This window comes from Pyrus communis, chromosome 16 (assembly GCF_963583255.1).
Source record: "Pyrus communis chromosome 16, drPyrComm1.1, whole genome shotgun sequence".
Classification (NCBI taxonomy): domain Eukaryota; kingdom Viridiplantae; phylum Streptophyta; class Magnoliopsida; order Rosales; family Rosaceae; genus Pyrus; species Pyrus communis.
The window spans coordinates 22422474-22433714 of NC_084818.1; the positions used below are offsets into that span (position 1 = coordinate 22422474).

At 38.1% G+C, this 11241-nt stretch overlaps 1 non-coding gene across 1 annotated transcript; it reads right to left on the reverse strand.

The window, feature by feature from the left end:
- Window positions 1–10489: 10489 nt before the first annotated feature.
- Window positions 10490–10600, reverse strand: LOC137721609 (small nucleolar RNA R71). The gene has a single exon (XR_011066680.1). It is a non-coding gene; the product is annotated as a small nucleolar RNA R71 (small nucleolar RNA).
- Window positions 10601–11241: the final 641 nt, after the last annotated feature.

Below are 11241 nucleotides of genomic sequence, written 5' to 3' on the forward strand. Positions count from 1 at the left end.
TAGACAATGAATAACAATGCCCCAAGTTAATTGCATCGCACAATCAACCATTAGATTTCCCATATTTCATTAAATTGAATGAATACGCATTACAATCAAATTATCTTTCTCAAGTTCTCTATATGAAACGCATGATAAAGATACATATCAAAATCATTAAGTTTTATGAAAATCATAAGCATTGACAAGGCATTCATCACTATGAAACGCATGAGACTCATGCCAAGGATTCACTTAACACGATTGTGACTAGCAACCTCCACTACTTGTGAATATAAGCAAATAACTATTACGTGAAACTCCTTTATGCTCTAGCATCAAATTTATGCATGCAAATTAAGTGTCGACCCTCAACCAACATACATAAACAAGTTTTGATTACTTAGATAAGCAAATCACATTCAAGACTCAAGAAACAATAACTGGATGTAATCAATTCATATAAAACATATAATCATGGCTTCGAATTCACCTCCAACTATAAAGAAATTAGTTCCACATGTTCATCATAATTGAAAACCAAATTAAGATAAACATTGAACTAAAACTAAGGACAAAAAGAACCCAGAAATGCTCCACACTCCAATGGCAAGCACGGCACTCCCTTTGAATATCCTCTTCTCCTTCATTCCTTGTTGCGGCACTAGGGTGAATTAGGTGTTTGATGGCTGAATTAATAAATGAATGAGTGAATGGATTGCTGAAACCTGCGGCATAACATTGTATTTATAGGCTAGGGTTTCACGACAAAGCCTTGGAAAACAAGGATAGGGCAAGGCATAAGCTGAATAGGAATAGAATTGTGCAACCAAAACCCAAGTGGAATGGGTTATAACAACCAGAAACCAAGGGGAATTAGGGTAGGAAGGTGCGGCAGACTTTAAAACTTCTAGAAGGGATGTTTTAGAACATATTTCTGACTCCAAATTACCAACACATGCGGCAAGGGTATAAGAGAGGGATTACAATTCCCAATCCACCAAGGAATGGCATATATACGGCACATAAGGGATAAGGCTTCTAGAATCTGAGTTATGTATTTAAATGTATAACTAATCCCTTCTAAATAGCTAGAATTAAGGCACAAATTGATTTGGATAAGATAAGATAGGATAATGCTAGATTTAGGAAGGGATAAGGTTTGTTTGGATAATGTTTTGGATAAGATAGGATAAGGTTCCTTCTTTGTAGCTGATTCCTTATCTTCAAAACTTCCAATTTTGCTTCTCTCACTCTTTAGCACATTCCTAGACATCTTTGGTCTTCAAATTCGTCCATCCATCTTGCTCCACTCATAAGTTATCCAATTGATGCCCAAAACTGCTCCAAATGGCTCCAAAATGCACTTTCTTGCCAATTTTGCCATTAAGACCTACAAACACACGAAAATAGCTTAAAACACTATAATAAGTAGTAATTAGCTAACTAAATGCAAGGAAACAACATAACTAAGTAGCATAAATATGCTCCTATCACTGCAAGGGGGACATCCAAATGACATTAGAACACCTAAATATCAGGTTTCTAGAAGCCCTATCCTTCTCCTACATTGGTGCTGCATCTATCCCTTCTAGAAGCTATGTTTCCTGCCACAAGGACCATTCCTTGTCATCCTTGGAATCTGATTGAGACTGTCCTTGTTCTTTGTTGGTTTGGAGTCCTAATTCCCCTCCTTTTTAGCCTATGCCATGCCTTTCCTTGTGTCTATAAATACATGACACCGCAACACTCATTCACCACCACCCTCATCCATCCATTGACTCATTCAAGCATTCATTCATTCAGCCACCTCACACCATAATTCACACCACATACACCTAATTCTCTCTAGTGTCGTGCAATCTGCCATCCAAAGGGAGCCGTGCTTGCCATTGGAGTGTGGAGCGTTTCTGGGTTCTTTCTATCCTTAATTTTAGTTTGATGTTTATTTTAATTTGGTTTTAAATTATGATGAACATGAGGAACTAATTTCTTTATAGTTGGAGGTGAATTAGAAGACATGGTTATATGTTTTATATGAATTGATTACATCCAGTTATTGTTTATTGAGTCTTGAATGTGATTTGCTTATCTGAGTTATCAAAACTTGTTTATGTATGTTGATTGAGGGTCGACACTTAATTTGCATGCATGAATTTGATGTTAGAGTATAAAGGAGTTTCACCTAATCGTTATGAACTTATATTCACAAGTAGTGGAAGTCACTAGTCATGATCGTGTTAAGTAAATCCTTGGTATGAGTATTATGCTTTTCATAGTTACGAATGCCTCGTCAATGCTTATGGTTTTCAAAGAACTTAATGACCTTTGATATGTCTTTCTATCATGCTTTTCATAGTTAGGGAACTTGATAAGGATAATTTGGTTGTGATGTGTATCCCATCCAATTCAATGAGTTAAGGAAAATCTGATGGTTAATTTGTGCTATCATAGTTAACTTGGGGTGTTGTCATTCATAGTCTAAAGGAATAATAACTGGAAATTGGTTTGTATGCATATGTCATGTGTGGAGAAGGACCCTCTAACTAGCCTTTCACCCTTTTCAATTCACCAATTACGTTTTTATAAAGTGTTTTATGCAAAGTTTATGTTTTAAGTTTTAAATTCGTCAAAAACAATTCCCCTTGCATTGAGTCTTGTTATTTGAGTCAAAATTTGTTTTCTTTTAGTCTCTTGAGTCAAGTTAAGTCTTATTTTCGTCAAAATCACTTGTTAGGTCTAGAATTGAGTCTTTTTTACTGTTTACTGCTGTTTTGAGTCAGTTTTGAGTCTATAGAGTCTAATTTAGTGTTTTTAAGTCTTATTTGTGTTGATTAGCATCCCTAGTTAATCCCCGGTTTAGAACAATCCCTACTTACATATATACTACAATTGTTAACATTAGGGTTTAATTTGTGTGTCAAGTTAATTTTCACATCAATAATAATAATACAACATTGGGGTTTAATTTGTGTGTCAAGTTAATTTTCACATCAATAATAATAATACAACATATGTAAATATAAGTCCAATCAAATGATTAAATGTAAAAGTAGTTACTACGCCCACACAGGACTTTCTTTGAATACTGAATCAATTTGTCACTCTGGTCACCGTCATTATCATTCCATCATTCTCTTCAGATTGTGACTCACCATTCGCCTTTCATCATTTCCCGAATGGTCACAAAGATCCAATTGCCACATATTTTAGAACTTAACCATCATACACCTCATTAAATACATATAGGAATGGTTCTTCAATTTTGAATCTCACCACACGTCTTTCAAGATAACAATATTAATTAGTCATCACACAACCCGAAGTTGTGTAGGCATGAAACACCATCAATAAAACAATCACGTGTGATTGAGATATGTGGATGCAAATTTCCGCATTCTCATTCTTGGACGAAAATGCACATGCAAAACAATTAACACCTAAGATCAAGGCCAATAGCCTTATGCGCCCACGATGAATGAGGGGGCTTTGGTCAAAGAATCTCCGATGCCAAATTTAGAATTTGAGAGAGAAAGTGTTGAGAGAATTTTAGAAGAGAATTGGACATAGGTTTTTGGAGATATGAGGGGCTATATATAGAGGTGTGGTCCGCCCTATTTGGGTAAATATGGACCGGCCATTTATGGTGGTAATTTGGCTCTAATTGCAAGATATTATGCTATATAATATCTTGCAATCAATTAGGTAATTAGTCAATTAATTTTGGCAATTAATCCTAATTTGAAAAGAATAATTGGGAGTTACCTTGTGGGTGAAGATTTGATGAAGAGTGATGAGACGGTTTTAAAAGAATACCATTTTGATCATCTTTAACCTCGATTGAGCTATTATTGTTCGTTGCATACGCGTGGGAGTCCTGATGTGCCTCAAGGATAATTTTGTCTTTTTAACCCCAAAAGTCCACGTGTCGCCTCCATAATTTTCTTGGTTATTTTTGGCTCCACAAATGCCCCAACACCTGTTGGGCTACTCACAGGAAAGGGCAACAAATGTAGAGATCATTTTGCTTTAGGAAACAGAGGATTGTTTCTTGTTTTGATGTAGATTCCCTCTTTAATGGGAAATTATATCCTTCTAGAAAAGGGAAATAAATTACTTCTAAAGTCTACTTAAGTCTACCTTAAGTAGATTATTAAATCAACTTCTAAGAGCAATTTATTCTACCTTACAAGAGAGAGAAAGCTAGAGGATATTTGTTCCCCCTCCCCTAGCAATCTTCTACACTTGCCCGTTCAAATGACCGTCTTTCGTTGCTTTCTTTGTCTTCTTCACACCGCATCGAGGTAAGAAAAAATTAATTTTTCTTGTCTTTTTCTTGAATAGTGTTGTCGCGGGGCAGCCGTTGGGATGGTGCGGCACGTCGGCTGACAGGGGCCAGGAGTTGGCTTGGCATGGGCCGAGGAGGTGTTGTGGCAGGGACCATTGCTTTGGTTGCTCAACTTGGTGATGTGATAAAAGATAGCACACAAATTAAACCCTATAATTGTAGTATATGTAAGTAGGGATCGTTCTAGGCCGGGGATTATAAGGGATGGTAATCTACACAATTTAAACTCTAAAACACTAAACTAGACCCAAAAACAGAAAACTAGACTCTAACAACTTAAAACAAGCTAAATAGACTCAAAACACACAAACTAAGTTAAATTGACTCAAAACAGGTACTAGAAAGTGATTTGGACGAAAATTAAACTAAAAAGACTCAAAATACTAAATGGGGATAGATTCTGACAAATTTAAACTAAACTAGCACAAATAAGAACTAAGGGGGTATTTGGACGAAGTTTAATCTTAAAACAAACAAACTTGTAGAAACAAAGTAAAAGGGTACAAATTTGGGTGAATGAATGGGTGAAAGGCTAGCTAGAGGGTCCTTCTCCACACATGGCACATGCAACACAAATCGATTTCTAGTTATTATTCCTTAAAACAATGAATGACAATGCCCCAAATTAATCATGAGAAGCACAAATTAACTTTCAGATTTCCCTAAATTCATTGAATTAGACTCAACGACGCAATCAAATTATTCTTATCAAGTTCCCTATATGAACTACATGATAGTGATACATATCAAAGATCATTAAGTTCTATGAAAATCATAAACATTGACAAGGTAGTCGTAACTATGAACTGCATGATACTCCTACCATGGATTTACTTAACACAATCATGACTAGTGACTTCCATTACTTATAAATATAAGTTCATAACAATTAGGTGAAATTCCCTTATATTTTAGCATCAAATTCATGCATGCAAACTAAGTATGCATCCTTAATCAACACACAAGAATAAGTTATCAATCAAACAGATAAGTAAATCGCATTCATGTTTTACGAAACAATAACTTGAGGAAATCAATTCATATCACATATATGTTCATGGCTTTGAATTCGCCTCTAACTAAAAAGAATTTAGTTTCTCATATTCATCATAATTGAAAACCAAATTAAAATAAACATCGAACTAAAACTAAGGATATAAAGAACCCAGAAACGCTCTAACACTCCAAAGCAGGCAGCGGCACTCCCTTGGATGGTGGCAGGCATAGCACTCTTCCTCTCGTTCCTTCCTTGCACGGCACAAAGTCTCTAAAAACTCTTAGAAACATGCGGCACACTCTTTGTATTTGTCTGAATTTCTCTCATGTGTGTTGTATGAATTATGCGGCATAAATATGTATTTATATCCTAGGGTTTCACGGCACAAAGCCTTGGAGGACAAAGATAGGGCATGGCATAAGTTGAGAAGGAAAAGGACTAGGGTAATTCAGCAGAAACTAGGCTTCTAGAAAGGATATTGTGGCAGGTTTCTAGAAGAACAAGGGATAAGGGGTACGACATCAATGTAGGAGAAGGATAAGGCTTCTAGAAACCTGATTTGTAGGTATCCTAATGTCATTTAGATGTCCTCCTTTTAGCTGGAATTAAGGTGGGATAAGATTAGGTTAGGATAAGGTTTGGATAAGATAAGGTAGTTTGGATAATGTTTCCTTCTTCTTAGCTGATTCCTTATCTTCCAAGCTTCCAAATTTGTTTCTCTAGATACTAAGCACATTCCTAGCCTCTCTTGAACTTCAAATTCATCCATCCACCTTGCTCCATATGCAAGTTATCCATTCCAGCCTAAAATTGCTCTAAAATGCACCAAAATGCACTTTCTTGCCTCTTTTGCCATTTAAACCTACAAACACACGAAAATAGCTTAAATCACTATAATAAATGGAAACTAACTTACTAAATGCAAGAAAACAAGCTAACTAAGTTGCCTAAATATGCTCCTATCACTTGGCTAAAGCCAAGGGTAGCTGTGTGGCTGGGGCTGCGGATTGAGGCGTTGGGGCGCAGTGCTAGGCGAGCTGCATAGCTCATGACCTTTGGGCTCTTGGACTTGATGCAGGCCAAGCCAACAATTGAGAAAAATGAGGAGGTCGTGGCCTCATGGTCTGCTAGAATGCTGGGCATGTAGGCTTCTTGCCTGCTTGTCCGAGAGAAAAGATGAGGGAAAAGCCAACATGGGTTGAGCTCTCCTACTGAGTACTGTGAATGACGTTGGCTGCTTAGTCCTCTTCGCTAGGAGAAAGGTGGGCTGCTCCCGATAGAGGAGATAAAAAGGATCAAGGCGGATACATTGGCTCATCTGATTGCTATCGTGGAGCCTACTATGAATGAAGGTGGAAAGAAGAGATTTTCCTTGCCTACTCAAGAAATGTCGGTTGAGAAAAAAACTGAAGACTTCGTTTGCTGCTCGTAAGGGTCCGTCTGCTGCCAAGAGGGCTGTGATTAACTTGACTTCTTCCACTTGGAAGAAAAATGAGGTTGCTAGATCTGACCCTGTGATGTCTGCCATGTTGAAAATGGCTAGTACAATTGCTGATAGGATTGCTCACTCTAGAGGTTCTACCATGCCTCAGTGCTGAAGTCTGTACCTAGACGTCTGTTGGGAGCTAAGTCCAGTTCATCTTTTTGCTACTATGAAAAATGATAGGTGAACTTTGTTGCTAAGTGGCGCCAAGGCCTATTTCTCTTGATGCTGAGACTGGTTCACCTACTAAGTGGCGCCAAGGCCTATTTCACGTGGGCAGTTGTGAGAAATCCACTAAGCCTATTTCTAGAGAGGCTGCTGAGATTTGTTCGCTCTTGAAACCAGATCTGCTTGAAGACATGGACGCGTGTGCCAAGTTTCTTAATGACGTTATGATAGGAGCATATTCATGCGACTTAAATGGCTTGTTCTCGTGCATTTACGTTATGTTTCTCTAGTATTTTAGTCCTTTATGCTTCTTTTGTGTGTTTTCAGGTTCTTAGGGCTTAGGGAGCAAGAAAGTGCATTTTGAGGCTATTTGGGGCACTTTTGGGCATGGATTGGATAGCTTAATCATGGAGCAAAGAGGATGGACGAAATTGAAGCCTTGTATGCTCTTTGGGGACATAAAACAAAGGGCCTAGCCCAATCAAACAAATCCTTTGAGCCATGGAAAACCTCTAGCCCAAATCAAACATTCTATGCCATGCTAACCAACCTATTTTAGGCCCATTCTATGTACTTAAACCCTAGCCCTTTAAACTAGCCATATTATGATTTATTCACTTCCATACTCTTCTTTATTCCACATGCATTCACACACATGCACATCATTCACTCACATTTCCTAGCCATGCATCACTTTAACCCACATTTTCACCCATTTACACACACATGCACTCACATGCATTCACATGCATTTCAAGCACCAAACATTCTTCTTTGCCGTGCCTTTCCCTTCCACTTTCCAACCCTTCCAAATGCAACTTCATTAACACATGCATTCATTATTCATTCACCTTGCATTCCCTTTACATTTCAACCCACATGCACATTTAATCATTTAAACATGCAGCAACCATAATTTACACCCCATTCATTCACAAACCATGCAGCCAACACATTCTTTCTCAACATCATTGCCGTGCATAATTCATTACCTTTCCACATGCAATTTCAGCCACATGCATTCCCCTCATAACCTAGTTGTCACTCCAATTCATTACACATGCACTTTAATCATTCAATCACACCATTCCATCCATCCATTCAGCCACATTTTCACCAACAACAAGCATCATTGCCGTGCCTTTTCAGATTTCCAGCATCCCATAATCATTCACACCCCTTTCTCCACATTCCAAACCTTGTGCCGTGTATCCCCTTCATCATTCCAGCATTCCACTTAATTCACATGCCTTCATTCATTCTTTATTCCACTTACACTCATCATCACACACCTTAGCAATCAACACATGCAATCACATGCATCACAACCACAAAGAACCATCCTGAAAACACATTGCCGTGGCCTACTCACAATTCCAGCATCTTCACATGTCTTTCTAGCTTTCCCTTTCATTTCCACCACTCATTCTTCATCATTTCAGCCACCTACATGCATTAATTATTAAACTCTTCATCATTGCATCCAGAAAATGAGCAAGAAAGCTTCCCAAACACATGCATACACACACCATTTCCAGCATACACATGCAAATCCAACATCAAAAACTGTCATTGTCGTGGGATCCTTGTGCTTTCCAGCTTTCCTAGCTATTTTCCACCACATTCCAGCACATGCATGCTTAAACAAACAGCCATATGTTCCCTCCACTACTCCTATAAATACCCTTGCATTCATTCATTCAAGAATCATCTCATACTTTCATACACAAGACACCACAAACACATCCAATCTTCTCTCATTGCCGTGAGCTCCCATTCCCTTATATTTCCATTCAACATCTCAATTCCATTCACAACTCAAACACTTCCCCTTTGCCGCAAATCCCCTTCCATTTCTACACAACTTCTTCTAGGCTTCATTCCATCCACTCTCCCAATCGCAGAAACCATTCAACCTTAGCCGCTCCACCTTCCTTTACAACACACTTGGAGCACCACACCGAAGGCAACTCTTAAGGGATTTCGACATCAGTTTTGCTTCAAGGGTTCTTTCTCCTTAATTCTATGTTCATTCATGTTATATATTTTTATGTCAAACCTTTTGTAAACATGAAGTGTAACTAATCTCTCTCTAGGGATTCGATGTAGCCTTGCAAGATTGCCATGTAGTTAATTCAGAATTCTCATTTAATCTATCTATTTCTTGTTTCATTCTCCGATTTAATTGTGACTTAGTGTGTTGATTTTAATGCTTGATCATCATTTGAATTAACCACAGGTTGTTTAGCCAAGATTAAAGCACACATCATGCATAATCTTGGTGGATATGTGAATGAATGAAGGGAATGTTTTGCAAACATCCTGCCGAGTATTCCCTTTGGTTTTGTGAAAGTTTCTTGTGCACTACATATTCTTGATTAGGAACCAAAGTTGCATATCACAATTAGGCTCATGATTAGAGACATTTGATCAAATCCACACATCATATGGTTGATCATATCCAAGTGAAACAAACTCAAGAAATAGGTAGATGACTGAGTATAAACTGATTTAACAAACATGGACTTGGTTTAGCAATGGTGAAATCGAATCCCTAGCTTCATCTCCATTGATATTATCCCATTTTATTAGTTGTTAATTCATTTATTTGTGTTTACTTCATTTCATTATGCTTTCAAGTTACAACTACAAATCTGCCTACATTGATTAGTTTTATTTCTCTAGTAACGAGTTCTTGCAAAACAAGTGATTATATAGGTCCAATTAGTCCCTGTGGATTCGACACCCTTACTTGTGCCATTATACTAAACATGTTTTAGCACTAGGAAGGAAAACATCAACAAAAATGGCGCCGTTGCCGGGGACTGATTTCAGTCCCTTGTAATTACTTGTTTGCTACTTAAAATTTGTTCATTTCATTGTTGTTTGCTAGTTAAACTTTGTTCTTTTCATTGTAGGTAGATTCTTGATTTTCATTCAAATTTGTGTTACTTTGTTTCAGGTAGTATATGTCAAATAGACTTGTTGAGTTAGGCCAAAGAATTGAACGGTTGAAGGGCCACACTTTGGACAACTTTGTGCCATCAAGTTCATCCATTAGCCGTGAGGAAGAGGAAGGGAATTCACCTAGTTCAACAAGTAAGGAATCTGAGCAATTTAATTGGGAAAGAGAAGAAGAGATGGCGGGCAACCTAGATGAGCTTCGAGCTTTGGAGGACTTTGCTCAACCAATCATACCAAATTCACCTTCATGCATCTTGCTGCCCACAGAAGCTAGAAACTATGATCTTAAATCTTCACATTTCCATATGTTTCCCTCTTTTTATGGCTTACCTAATGAAGACCCTTTAGCTCATATTAAAGAGTTTTACAATGTTGTGAGTGGTTTGCCTTTGCAGGGAGTAAGTGAAGCAAATCTGAGGATGAGAGTGTTCCCTTACACCTTGAAAGATAGGGCCAAAGGTTGGTTGATGACTCTAGTACCTGGTTCACTCACCACATGGGATGCCGTGGCTAAGAAGTTTTTGGAAAAGTTCTTTTCCACTCAAAAGACAGCCACATTAAGGGGACAAATCTTCAACTTCAAACAAGATGATGGAGAACCTTTCAATGAGTGTTGGGAGCGCTTTAAAGGCCTTTTGCTGCAATGTCCACACCATGGGTTACCTTTTCACTTACAAATGCAAATTTTCTATGATGGACTAACCCAAACATGTCAATCAACTGTTGATAATGCAGCAGGTGGAGCATTGAAGAAAAAGAATGCCCAAGAGTCATATAACATTTATGAGATGTTGGGGTCTAATGCTCAACACAAAGATTTAAGGGGTAAGAAAGTTGGAGTCTATGAAACAAGCTCTAATCATGATCTTTTGTTTCAGGTAGCTAACCTAGAAAGGAAGCTTGAAGCCGTGCTCAACATGGTGCCAAAATCAAATGAAGTGTGTGCCATTTGCAACATACCAAGCCATCCTACTCATCAATGTCCATCTAGGGAGGCTTATCCCGAATATGTCCAAGAGCAAGTGAACCTCATGAATTCTTACAATCAAAGGCCAAGGAATGATGTGTATTCCAATACTTATAACCCAAGTTGGAGAGACCATCCCAATCTTTCGTGGAAGAGCAACAATTTCCAAAATTTCCAACCAAAACCTGCCACTACTCTAGAGGATACGGTTAAGTTGTTAGCCCAAAACACCTTGCAATTCCAACATTCCACAAATAGCACTCTCCAACAACATTCGGCAGCCCTAACCAAAATGGAGACACAATTGGGGCAGATTGCAGATGCCTTGAACCAAA